This window comes from Sus scrofa, chromosome 7 (assembly GCF_054392235.1).
Source record: "Sus scrofa isolate SSC_HxYL_T2T_F1_AM1 chromosome 7, Sscrofa_HxYL_maternal_Yorkshire_Landrace_v2.0, whole genome shotgun sequence".
NCBI lineage: Eukaryota > Metazoa > Chordata > Mammalia > Artiodactyla > Suidae > Sus > Sus scrofa.
Genome location: NC_139389.1, coordinates 5104449 through 5117900, shown reverse-complemented (window position 1 = coordinate 5117900; position 13452 = coordinate 5104449). Strand labels below are relative to the sequence as shown.

The 13452-nt window shown below is 48.4% G+C and overlaps 1 protein-coding gene across 1 annotated transcript in view; it reads right to left on the bottom strand.

Moving 5' to 3' along the window:
* Nucleotides 1-13452, bottom strand: part of BMP6 (bone morphogenetic protein 6) — a 150218-nt gene that overhangs the window by 122010 nt on the left and 14756 nt on the right.

Here is a 13452-nt window from a genome sequence, read left to right as displayed (position 1 = left end):
CACTCGTCAAAGAAAGCTGGAGTGGCCGTCTTCATTCCAGATTCCAGATGGCTTCAAAATAAAGACTACCGCCAGAGATAAAAAAGGAATATTCTGTAATGCTAAAGAGTCCAGCTCATCAAGACACGGAACAGTCCTGAATGTGCGGTGCCCTCATGACAACGCTTCAAAGCACATGGAAAAACAAAAACCAAAACAAACCCAACACAACTGAAAGGAGAAGCAGGCACGTTCTTAATTATAGTTAGAGATGTCAACCATCAGTAATCAAGAGAAGCGGACAGAGAGCCAGTAAAGACAGGAGGGCTTGACCACCACTATCAAGCCACTTAACCCAACTGCCACTCATGGCACACGCCCCCCAATAGCAGCAGAACATATGCCCTCGTTAAGCACATAAGAGACGCTCACCGAGCTACGGTTCCCAGATAAGACTCAAATGCAAAATGACCAAAATCAAACTGTGTTCTCTGATGACAGTGGAATTCAACTAGGTGGAATCAGTAAATCCTCAAATATTTCAAAACTAAACAACATACTTCTAAATAATCAAGAGGTCAAAGAAGAAATCACAAGGGGAATTTTTTAAATATTTTGCCCTGAGTGCAAATGAAAACACAACAAGAGGACAAGCTGGTAGTGAGAGGGACGTCTACACCCTGTAACACTTCAAAAAAGAAGATCCATACACCAGAGTGATGAGTCCGTCCTTACAATTTGGCTTTCAGAATCATTTGAATTTGGAGATTTCGGGGCCAAGTCTCAAAGCCACGGGAAGCCTGACTTCTCTCTCCCACTTATCTCCCAAGAAAACAACTTCAGCTCTTTTTAAACATGGGCATTTCTGAAACAGAGACACCCCTGCTCTGTCCTGTCTGTGAAGAAGGATGGCTGTGAATTAGCTCCGTGCCTCTCAGACTTGAACGTGGCCCATCCATTGCCAAGGGATCTTGAGTTCGGCCTGGGACGACGCATTTCTAAAAGCTCCCTGCAGAGGCAGAACACACTTTCAGAGGCAGGGCACAAGGACCCTCTGCCCCCGAACACCACACAAGCCTCATTTGAACCAGGGACAATTTCTCCTACCCAATCTGACTTTTTACTTCCTCCCCTCTTCTCCGAAGAAAATGCCAAGAAAAGGTCAGTGGGTGATGGCAGCAAAGTGACTTAATACGGAAGTGCCAGGGCTGGCCAGGGACCATTTGATCAATTAAGTAGCAGGTGCCTGACTTGAGAGCAACCGCTTCAGTAACCATTCCTTGAAAGGCTCTGAAATCTTTTTAAAGGCCTAAAAGTACTTTGGACCCAGACCAGTAATTTTTTTTTTTTTAACAGCAGCAGTGCTATTACCACGTATAATGAGCAATCTTTAAAATGAGGCTGGTTCTGTGCTTAATAGAACCTACTTCTACAGCGTCATAGACCCTGACTCCTAGCTGACCCTGTTTCTCGATCCCCTGAGCTAGGTGGAGGTGTTTATTACGCCCAGCAGAAAACACTCTGGCGCATCACGTCCTAGGGAAGAGACTAATCTGCAGAGAGGAAAACACCAAGGGTGAGAAGAAAGGAAGCAGTGCTCACATCGCTCTCCTGTGCATCACCTGCCTTTAGAGTCCACGGCACTGAAGGGTGGTTGTATATTCGGAGCCATAAAAACATTCTGCCCTTTGGGGGTGAAGGAAAGTCTTTGCCTGCATCCTCCTCGTCTCCAACTTGCCAGCTCCTGGCAGAGAAAGCTCAGTGAGGGAAGCCTGAGAGCTCTTTCTTGGAGTTACGGCTTGCTGGCATGAAAAATTACACAGTGTGAAAATCACCCCCTTTTAAAGAGAGAGAAAATTTTAATTCCAGGTATAAATTCATTTCTATTAGGACTTAAAGACTTTGGTAAGAGTGACTGAATGGCCTTAGACAGACTTTCTTAATTAATTCATCCAGTGGAGAGGAAGGGCCCCTACGTATGTCATGGAACCAGCCTGGAATTCGAAGTTTGAGTAATTCATATTTAGGACCTCGACTATACAGCTGTAGAACAGATGCCAGAAAACTATAGCCCGTGAGCCAGTCACCTCGTGTTACCAAAAAAAAATTTTAATTCGAATACAGCTCCTCCCATTTTTTGAAGCGTGGCTTCTACATGACTATGGCAGAGCTGGGTAGTTGTGACCAAGTCTGTGCCGGCAAAGCCAAAAATATTTACGATCTGGCCCTTTAAGAAAAAGCTTCCAACTCTTGCTCTGGAAGCATGACCGAGAACCACGAAATTTTAAGGAGATGGAAAATTATCCTGAGCAGAAAGCTATTGACCATCACAGGACAAAACTTAAATGAAGCACCTCTGTGAAGTAGTGCGTTTCCTGTAACATGAAAGGTTTAAGCATCTCCTAAGTGACCACGATGCTAGATCTGTGGGGAAGGGGATGAGGGCACCCTTCGAAGGGCTTCTTGAATCACGTCTGTGGTTCTGTATCATTTTAGGCCATCAGTTGCAAAGAGGTCCACATTCGATTTCTTGAAAAATAGTCCCACTTGACTCACAAAGAAAAACATCTTCCATTAGAGCTAAGAGAGTCTAAAGAAAATCTGCATCCTGAAAAGGAGAGCCCTGGGTATCCTCTGGTGGCCAGCTCGTCTGTCACTGGCCCAGAGAAGTGACTCTGCTGGACAGAAGCCAAGCCTAATCCTGCGGCCATTATAGCTCTTAATGTGCCATGATCGCTCTACAGAGATTTGTAAATACAACTTAATGATGTCTCCGTGTAATCCGGATTGCCAAATCTTTCTGCCGTCTACTCTCGGGCAGAGAATGTATGGGTCAACCCAATTACACACTTTGAAGTATCTGCCGCACTGCTGGGATCCTTTTGAACAACAGTAAACACAGTTTTCTAGAAATCCAGGTGGGTGGGCTTGTGGGAAAACAGGGCCTAAACAGTTAAAGGTTCATCTTTGCTTTTCATTTCTTCCCCAAACTGCTTTTCTAACATAGCAAATTAGGAGGGTCTTTTTTTTTTTTTTTCCTGAAGCTTCCAATTAAAGCATTTGACCTGTCTACTGCATTTTAGGTAGGGAGCCCCATGAGATCAGGCTGGACTCCATTCCTCTGCCACACTTTGCAGTGCTCAAGCCAATTCTTTCTCTGACCAATTTGGCAGTGTGACTGGCTGGGCTTGCAGGTAGTAGTGAGAGCAGAGAACTCCCAGTAAAATGTCCGTTTTTATGGTGTTGGCTTTCACCTGAACACTGGCGGGAGGCAGCACTGCTTGGTCAAGTGCGCCTTCAAGCTACATCAAAGGCACTGAGCCTAACGTGGCGGAGTACAGACTAATCCAACAGCATTCAAAGCTTTGGGCTGTCGCCAAGACAAGGAGGTTGAGACTTTTAGTCCTGGCTCTAGATTAAGGGTAGCTTGAGTAGCATCCCACGATGGCTCCCTCCACCATCACCATGGAGATAGTCCAGGAAGAGACAAAAAGGAGATGGAATCAGAATTCTGACACTGCAGAATTGCGGCAGACGTGGAGCTGAGGAAGGAGGTCACCTGACCTTTAACCTCAAAGTGTTTGGTGCCCATGGAAACCAGACTTAAAAAAAGAGTAGCCAAATTATTGAAAATCTTACCATTTATTAAGTCTGTCTTTCAAATAAAGAAGGTTCACTTTGTTTTTAAAGAATAGAGAATAAAAAAAAAAATCAAAGAGACTTTGACTTTTTTTTTAACTATCAAATTCCAGGAACAGCTGGAAAAATATCAAGATACACCCAGTGGAGGTCCATATACGTATGTAGTTCATCTAATTAAGTAGCAAAAAGACAGGTAAAGCACAAGCAGACCAGCCAATGAAAATAAGAAGTTATTGTAAAAGTCACCCTGGGGCATCTCACGCTAAATCACGGCCATTGTGCAAGTTTAGGAACTCAGAGGAAGGCAAATATCTGCTCGACTTCCAGCTTCAGAACTCTCCTGCTTCCACTTCCTGTCCTTATCATTCCCTCCTGGTACACCCCAAATGTATTTCTAACACAAAAGCTGCTACCCTCCAGAAGTCCTGCGTATCTGCACATCAGCTCACCCTTCTGAACAACCTGGACCATTCCCTGGCAACTGGCCAATCAGCTGGCACGCCCTATGTTTAAGTGGGTGGATACACGCATGGCACTGACTGTAGGATAAGTGCCCTCAACATACATGGTATCTCCTCTTTAGGCTCCCTGTCACCCATTCTTGCCCATTACCATAATTTGTGCCTTTGCTTCTGTGAGTTCTATCATCTGGAGGGCACCATCTCCTGCCTCTAAATTCCACCCACCCTTCTGGGCAGTGCTTCTCAAAGTCTGGTCCCTTGAACCACTCGATTAAAAACCCATTTAGGATGCTTCTTAAAAAGCAGACTCCTTGGTCCCAGAGCAGACACACTCAATCAAATCCTCTGGGAGGGAAGCCCAGGCTTGTCCATCGTAAACAAGCGCCTCAAATTATGCCACCACCCGTGATCCACTCACAAAGCACATGTAATGTCAAGTCCAACCTGCTGTAGAGTTCATCAACCAGGCAATGTCACACTGTCCCCTGTGCACTGGGGACTGTGTATGACACATGACCACGTGGGAAGACTCCAGACAGACAGACAGACACACACACGACATAACAGGATGTAGGCTATTTCTTTAGAGAAGTGTCCTACAGGCATGGCCACAGAGGCAGGTGCGCCCAGGGCTCCTGGCTCCCATGACAACAAGCAGGGGTTTCTCTGGCGGTTTACTATTGTTCTCAAGCAATAATGCATTTCTCCCCTGCCTCAATTATCAGAAATCCAGTTTTACCAAATAAACATTCAGGAGATATGGAAATGGAACAAAAGGAAAACAGAGCAAGAAAATAAGACAAGGTAAATATAGAAAAACATACAGTAAATATAGAAAAATAGAAAAGTACAGAGAACTACCTTACAAAGTAGTTCTGAGTTTCCTGGTGACCAAGAAAAAATGGAAACATGACATGTACAACATTCTCAACAGTCACAAGAGGAAACAATGGTTGGCTAGAAAAAAAGTCTTGAATTTCCCTAATACTGGCCATTGGAGCTAAGCAGTGCTTCAAGTCCTTAAAAGTACACCTACAAAGATGTGGTATATATACACAATGGAATACTACTCAGCCATAAAAAAGAATGACACAATGCCATTTGCAGCAACATGGATGGAACTAGAGACTCTCATACTGAGTGAAATGAGCCAGAAAAAAAAAGACAAATACCATATGATATCACTTACAACTGGAATCCCTAATATACAGCACAAATGAACATCTCCACAGAAAAGAAAATCATGGACTTGGAAAATAGCCTTGTGGCTGCCTGATGGGAGAGGGAGGGAGTGGGAGGGATCGGGAGCTTGGGCTTATCAGACACAACTTAGAATAGATTTACAAGGAGATCCTGCTGAGTAGCACTGAGAACTATGTCTAGATACTCATGTTGCAACAGAACAAAGGGTGGGGAAAAAAATGTATACATGTAAGGATAACTTGATCCCCTTGCTGTACAGTGGGGAAAAAAAAAAAAAGTACACCAACAGCATGCAATGCCAATCCCCCCCCTCCCCCACGGAAGGGCAGCGGTCCATCAGTGGTTGTGTTTTGCAGATGCAACACACCCTAGACAACAACTTTCTACAACAAAGTCCTGAGCACCTCTCTGGCAGGACAGAAAAACCAGCAGCATCAGTGTGGGCATTCAAAGAGGCAGTTCTAGAGATTTTTCACGCTTGACTAGGGTGCCTGACCTGGTTAAATGATGTAGGGATTTCCAATTTTTTTTCACAGGTTCATCCTCTATTGATTCCAGGAATAGCACATCATTCAAACACAGCTGCATACTTGCAACCCTAGAAACTAGGGCCATCACGGGACGCAAGAAAATTACAGGACTCTGGAAATCATGGGACTGTGGAATTCCACAATTATAGGCCTATGGAACTGGAATGTTTCTCAGGACATGACGACTATTCAGACATCGACAGTGAGTCTTGGATCACTCCCCTTGGAGATGCTTAAAACCGGCCAACATCTCCACCCAGTCGGGATCTGTGGTCCCCACGACTGGTGTAGCCCCCAGGCATCCTCTTTGATCTTACCTTAGGTTGACAGAGCACGTGAGACTTCGAAATTTCGCTCAGCAACACTATTTCCTCAAGTTCCAGAGAGGACATCATGCTTAAGTGCTGTCCGGAAGGACTTTAGAATAAATATCTACTGCCTGCTATTTTCCAGGTCTGCTTTTTTTTTTTTTTTTTTTTTTTTTTTGATGATTTCCTACCCTCAGCATCAGACAATAATGGGTTAAATAGTAGGACAGGCAAAGAACACGAAGGTTTTTTTTTTTTTATAAGGCCTCTAATTGCAAACACATCCAACAGCAGTGTCTAACGACTGAGCACTGAAGATGTCCCAAGTGTGGCGCTAAGTTTGAAAATCACTTAATCCTCACAAGCACCCTGGGCACTAAGTACAACTGCTGTTTCCTGTTTATACAGGGGATAAAACTCAAGCACAGATGACCAGGGGGCAAGGCTGACATCCAAACACAGGCAGTGCGTCTCCACCACTCCCATGTTCTAACTCAAGGAACTCCGCAGGACCAAGGTGTTGGATAACTACCACTGGATCCATTTGTTTATTGCTGCTGTAACACATCCCCACACACTTGAAGCTTTAAACACACACCTAATGCCTCACCTTCTGTAGGTCAGGAGTCCAGTGCATCTCACTGGACTCAAACCAAGGTGTCAGCAGAATTGCTTGCTTTCTTTCTGGAAGCTCTACAGGGAGGATCAGCTTCTTCGCTCATTTCAGATCCTTGTGGCTGTAGGACTGGCGTACCCGTTTCCTTAGTGGCTGTGAGTAGAGGGCTGGTCCCAGCGTCTAGAGGCCACTGTGGTTCTGGGCTCAGGGCTTCTCCCTTCATCATCCAAGACAGCAGAAGCAGCTGTGTCCCCTCACACTTGGAATCACTCTTCCCCTCCTTCTGTCACATCTCTCTGGCTCTGCCACCGCCGCTGCTGTTCCTAAGGGCCTGCAGGAGTCACCAGCCAGGACAGGCTCCCTGTTTTAGGGTCCGGTGTCTAGCCACTGGAATTCCCTTTCACGTGGAAGGTAACATATGCACATGCTTGACGCCAGGAGGTGGGTACCAAGAGGGCCAGAATCCTGCCATTGCAAAATACTCCCAACACCCACCATCCACGCATGTGGAAGGCAGCTCTCACACACAGGGTTGTCCTCGTTTGTGCATATCCAGAGGTAGTGACATCTTGTGAGCTGGACATGGCCAGCAAAACTTTCTTCGGAGGAGGTCCTTGGGCGATTAACTGGGGAGGTAGGAAGGAGAAGAGCGTGCCACCTGCAAGGATGCGCACTACCGCCCAGCCCCAGGAGGTGACACCTCTCTTTCATGCTTTCTGTCACCAGTGGGGGTGGGCCAACAGAATGGAGACCAACCAGGCAGCAAACGAAGCTGAATTTCAATCTAGCCATTTCTGCTGGGCTGAGCAGCCTGTGGACGAGGCACGGGTCACTGCTGAAGTCTCCTCATGAGCCAACTCGTTTCAGAAATGGATACCTTCTCTGCCTCACGACCCTGGGTCTAGGCTCACAAGTAGGTGTTTTTATTTTATTATTAGTATTATTTTTTGTCTTTTTGCCATTTCTTGGGCTGCTCCCGTGGCATATGGAGGTTCCCAGCCTAGGGGTCTAATCAGAGCTATAGCCATCGGCCTACGCCAGAGTCACAGCAACACGGGATCTGAGCCACATCTGCAACCTACACCACAGCTCACTGCAACGCCGGATCCTCAACCCACTGAGCAAGGCCAGGGATCGAACCCACAACCTCATGGTTCCTAGTCAGATTCGTTAACCACTGCGCCACGACGGGAACTCCACGAGTGGGTGTTTTTAATTGGGAGGAGAAATGAGTTAAGAGTTCCAGGAAGACCAAGTCGAGTCAAGTGTCTCTTTAAATCATAACCTTTTAGATTTTCGTTTCTAGGAGGAGTAATTTTTCCAGCAGTTATAATCTCTTAGGTGCTATTCGTGAATTTGTCACCTGAGCTCCCCTCTTTATTAAACATGCTAAACCTAACTGAAGGGAAGGAAAAATGCAGGAACCCGCTTCTCTCTACACTCAGCCTGAAGGTCACAGAGTGTCCCCTGTGACTTAATCAGCACCTCCTCGGTGCTCCCGTACTGTTCTGCTTTTACCTCGGTTATGGGCACCACCATACAAAGGGGTTGGAGGTCAGGGTCAGGGTCCAGGGACTGCCCCCTTCCTTGAACTGCCACGTTCACCTGTCTTCAGCCCTACTGCGGCCAGCACGGAGCCAGGTGCCCTCAAGGGACCCCGTAAACATGGGGACAGCCTGTCTAACCTGTGTTTCCTAGTAGGGAAGATGATCCCTGGGTTTCAGGAAGCTTCTTTCAGGGTGTGTCCCCCAGAACGACCCAGATCCATCTGGTCAGAAGCACACACTTTACCACTATGTCCCCCAGAGTGTGAGATGGGGCCACAGAGCCTACATCCATCCTCTGTTCTTTATTTTATTTTATTTTTTTTGGTCTTTTTAGGGCCACACCCACAGCACATGGAAGTTCCCAGGCTAGGGGTCAAATTGGAGCTGCAGCTGCTGCCATGGCCATGACCAGATCCCAGCCGCGTCTGCTTACTACACCCACAGCTTGAGGCAATGACGGACCTTTTAACCCACTGAGGAGGCCAGGGATCGAACCCACATTCTCATGGATACCAGACGGGTTTCTTAACCTGCTGAGCCACCAATGGGACCTCCCAAACCTCTGGTCTTCATTTCTCTCTGTAACTCTTTCACAAAGAAATCTGTCTTGCATTCAGTGGCGTGTACAGAGACAGCCACCGTAACACCTTCCCAGCTTTTGGCACATCTGAGCATGTTCACAGTAAAATGCTGGCAAAAATTGAGAGGCATCACAACGTGGAATCTGCTTCCTCCAAAAGATGCAGAAAGTCAGTCCCAACGTTTGCAGGAATCAAAGAGAGGAAGGTAAAAAAAATGCCTTGTGGAATTGTAAACGAAGCACGCTGAGGTGAGAGTCTGGTTAAACACGTTTGCTCCCCAGTAGGAAAAACCATGTCCTGTAGTTGACCTTCGAGTCATGGAAATAAACTCCTCATTCCAGTGAAACGTCCTGGTGACATATTTTATTTTTGCAGAGTGCAGCGGGCTACCCCGGCTGTCCCTGTGGTTTCAGTGACGCAAGGTGGCACTTTGGGAGGAGCTGTGATGCTGAGTTCAGTTCCCGGGAGCCGGGCGTCAAGCACTGAGAACCAGGGAAGCAGGAGGCGAGATGGGGGAGATGGAGCGAGAATGGGTGCATGGGAACGAGCAAGCATCTCCACCGTCTGGAAGACAAAGGCTTCTAGGAAAAGGAAGACAAGGCGGGAGCCACCTGCTTCAGCAAAGAGTGTCTCGGGTCCTGAGGACAGTGGCAGTGCCGTGGTCAGCATGCGCCCTACAGACGCAAGAAAAACTGTGCTTATGGAAGCCCAGGGGGGAAACCACAAGGGGTAGATGTTACAACAGCTGAGAACCCTGAGCCTTGTGAGTCCCAAATAACACAGCATTATACACTCTTACCTATTCATGGAGACGGCCAAAAATAAAAACACGAAGCAAACCTAGGGAACTCCAGGTCATGGAAGCAACCTAAGTGTCCATCAATGGGTGGAAAAGAAACACATGGACTATGCACACCATGGAGTAGTATGCAGCCTTTAAAAGGAAGGCAGCCCACCCACTCTCGACAAGGTGGATGAACCTGGAGGAGGTGATCCTGAGTGAAGTAAGCCAGGCACAGAAGGACGAACGCTGCGGGATGTCACTCGCATGCAGACTTGAAAGAGCCAAGCTCATGAAAGCAGAGAGGGCAGGGGTGGGGGCAAAGGGCTGGGGGAGAGGGAGAAAGGAGCAGATGCTGGTCTGAGGGTGCAGAGTTTCCGTTACACAAGACGTGTGCATCCAGTGAAAGATACTGTAACAGAGACGTGAAATTTGCTAAAAGGATAGATCCTCCCTAGTCTCAACCACCAAAACGGAAAGAAAAGGGTAAATAGGTGAAATGAGGGATATGTTAATGAGCTTGGTTGTGATGATGTTTCACAATGTATCAAATCACCACCAAGGATGCCTCAAATATACACAATTTCTATGTGTCAGTTACATCCCCACAAAGCAGGAAAATGTATCCATCAACCACTCCTTTGGGGCAGGAGGTGTAAAGGGAGCCCCTGCTGAGTAATACACCTTCCTCTTCATCTACATGTATTGAAAAGTATAAAACACACCAGACCATCACCTGATGGGACTCCAAGTCTCAGATCACTTTCACAGTTCCTGCGGCTACACCCCCTGAGGCCCCTCCAGTAAAACATGAAAGAGAACAAGACTCCATATACTTCTTCTCCGGCTGCTCTCAACGCCACTCCCCCCTCCCCTCCACACCAAGGCGCATGTATCTCCTGGAAATGAAGGGGTTGACCTCTGGCATACTCCGGTAGGGAGAGCAAAATTTAAGTGGGATATGGATGGGGAAAAAAAGAATTCTCTGTTCCAGGACCTACCTGTCTCCTGATGCGTAATTTAAGTACTGCGGAGTTGTTCAATATTAAACAGCTTTTATAACAGCCTATAAAAAGAGCTCCATCACATGGCGAATACGCTGACTCTGATCCCACCCTTTTGCCGACCTCTGTGGGTGCACCTGCGCCCACTTCAGCCGTCTCTCCGCACTGGCGGCTCAGCGTCTCATTCTGCCTGACTCGGTTCGCCCACGGTCTGGAAATGCAGCCAGGTGACAAGGCCCGTCTGTTCTGGGCACCCGACCAAGAGACTACCCTCTCCCAGCCAGACCTCGATGCTCCCGAGTCCCAGGATCTCAACCCTGCTCTCGGCTGGGATCTGGGTCTGGGTTTTTCCACGCTCCCTGTCACCCCGTGGGGAGCTGAGAGACTCTGCTTCAATAGACATGATGTCACCCCCTCGGCCCTGTGTAAACAGAACGTCTAACACCTTGGCGATGGAGGCCCAGCCAGCTGCCTCCGGAGACGCTGACAAGATAAGTAGTTTGCATCGGCACCTGCAGGCGGGGGTGCAGCGCTAGCAGGGAACTTAAGTGGGGATCCAGCAGCACTTCTGACTCCTACGAACACTTACTAAAGTCAGAGTGACATCAGACAGAGGGCGAATAACCTTTCTTCTTCCTGAGGTCTTTTTCCCCCCTTCCACCACCTAGAAAGTCACAACATAAACCCTGGGAGGAGGAGGCAATGTCTATTATGACCCCTGATGCAAGGAAGGTCAATAAGCTTTCTTCCTATCAGGATGCTGCCTCAGCTTGGAGTTCTCATTTATTTTGTGTGTGTGTCTTGTTTTGTCTTTTCAGGGTTGCACCTGCAGCATATGGAGGTTCCCAGGCTGGGGGTCCAATTGGAGCTGCAGCTGTCAGCCTACACCACAGCCACAGCAACGCAGGATTCAAGCCATGTCTGCAACCTACACCACAGCTCACGGCAACGCTGGATCCTTAACCCACGGAGCAAGGCCAGGGATCGAACTTGCAACTTCCTGGTTCCTAGTCAGATTCGTTAACCACTGAGCCATGATGCGAACTCATTTTTTTTAAACAAACTTTTACTTATTGCTTTTTAGGTCTGCACCTGTGGCATATGGAAGTTCCCAGGACAGAGGTCGAATCACAGCTGCAGGCACAGGCCTACACCACAGCCACAGCAACACCAGCTCTGAGCCACGTCTGTGACCTACACTGGGCTCACAGCAATGCCTGATCCTTAATCCACTGAGTGAGACCAGGGATTGAACCCTCATCCCCAAGGATACTAGTCGGATTCATTACCACTGGGGCACAAGGGGAGCTCCTTCTCTCATTTAAATGTTTGATGTTATTAGTGACGAGAGAGAGAAGACTGCACATTTGACTTTGGAGAAACTGACCCTTGTTCATTCCACGAAGCATCTACTGAGTATCACCTAAGAGAAGGCAGGCACCACATTAGGTGCTTAGGGGAGGAGGGGGGGTCAAGATGAGCAAAGCGTTGTCTGATAAAGAATCAAAAACATTCAGGAGTTCCCACTGCCATCTGGTGGGTTAAGAACCTGACTGCAGCTCATCTGGTCACCACAGAGGCTCGGGTTCAGGCCCCAGCCCTGCACAGTGGGTTAAGGACCTGGCATTACTGCAGCTATGGCACAGGTCGCAGCTGCGGCTCAGATTCAACCCCTGGCCCAGGAACTTTCAAATGCCACAGGTACAGGCCATAAACATAAAAATTCCAAAAAGAATCTGCGACATTTACCTAAATCCACCCAGCTGGTGGGTGGCAGCACCCACGCTGGAACTCAGCGCTCCCCACCCCTTCCGTGAGCCACACGGAGCTCTTCTGCAAACCCACACCTGACCCGCAAACACTGCTCCTCGGGGAAGGTCACGAGGCCCCCACGTGTGCTTCCCCAGAGTCTCGGCGTGCGGTGAGCGCCTTTCCCAAAGGCTTCCTTGAGGACATGGCAGCTGGGCTGGGGTTTAAACAACGGGGAGACCTGAGATCGTGGGGATGGGCAGTGGGGCCACGCAGACAGGAGAAATCAACAGAGCAGGCCAGAGGGAGGAGGTCTCGGGGCTGATTGATGGTGGATACGGGGGATGGCTGGGCAGCGGGGGTAAAAGGCGTGGAGACAGAGTGGCTCCCTGGCTTCGGGGCGGTGGGTCAGAAGGAGCCCGTGAAGGTGATGGAGGCAGGATAACAGATCCCATCTGTGCTACAGAAACTCTGGCGCTCACGCCAGGATGGCTTAGCAGGAGGGGAGTCCAGCACAGAAGTCGCGGCCAAAGCTCATAAAGACCTCATCTGGGGGCTGTGGGGAGAGGAAGGAGAAAGATCATGCGAAGATGGGAGTGAGAGGTTTCAGGAGCCAACATGAACCGCCTGGGTGTGGGCATCGAGGCAGAGACAGGCTGAGCCCGGACAACGAGTAGCCGCTTCCCCGTCCTGAGTGCTACTCCCGTGTCAGAATGCAGACCCCCACAGCAGGCCCCTGGGCCCAGCCAGAGCCCAAGAAGATTTTTCTTTGCATGTCAGTAAAAATGAGACACCCGCACCGACCCACAAACGCTGCGAGACTGTCCTGCAGTGAGCTGGGTGTGGAGACTGTCTGGATGGTTTTGTAGCAACTTGACCAAGCATTTTATATCAGTGGAATCTGAGAATTAAAAACAGGTTTGGAGTTCCCATTGTGGCTCAGCAGTAAGGAACCCGACTAGTATCCATGAGGATGCAGGTTCGATCCCTGGCCTCACTCAGCAGGTTAAGGATCCGGCATTGCCTTGAGCTGTGGTGTAGGTCACAGACG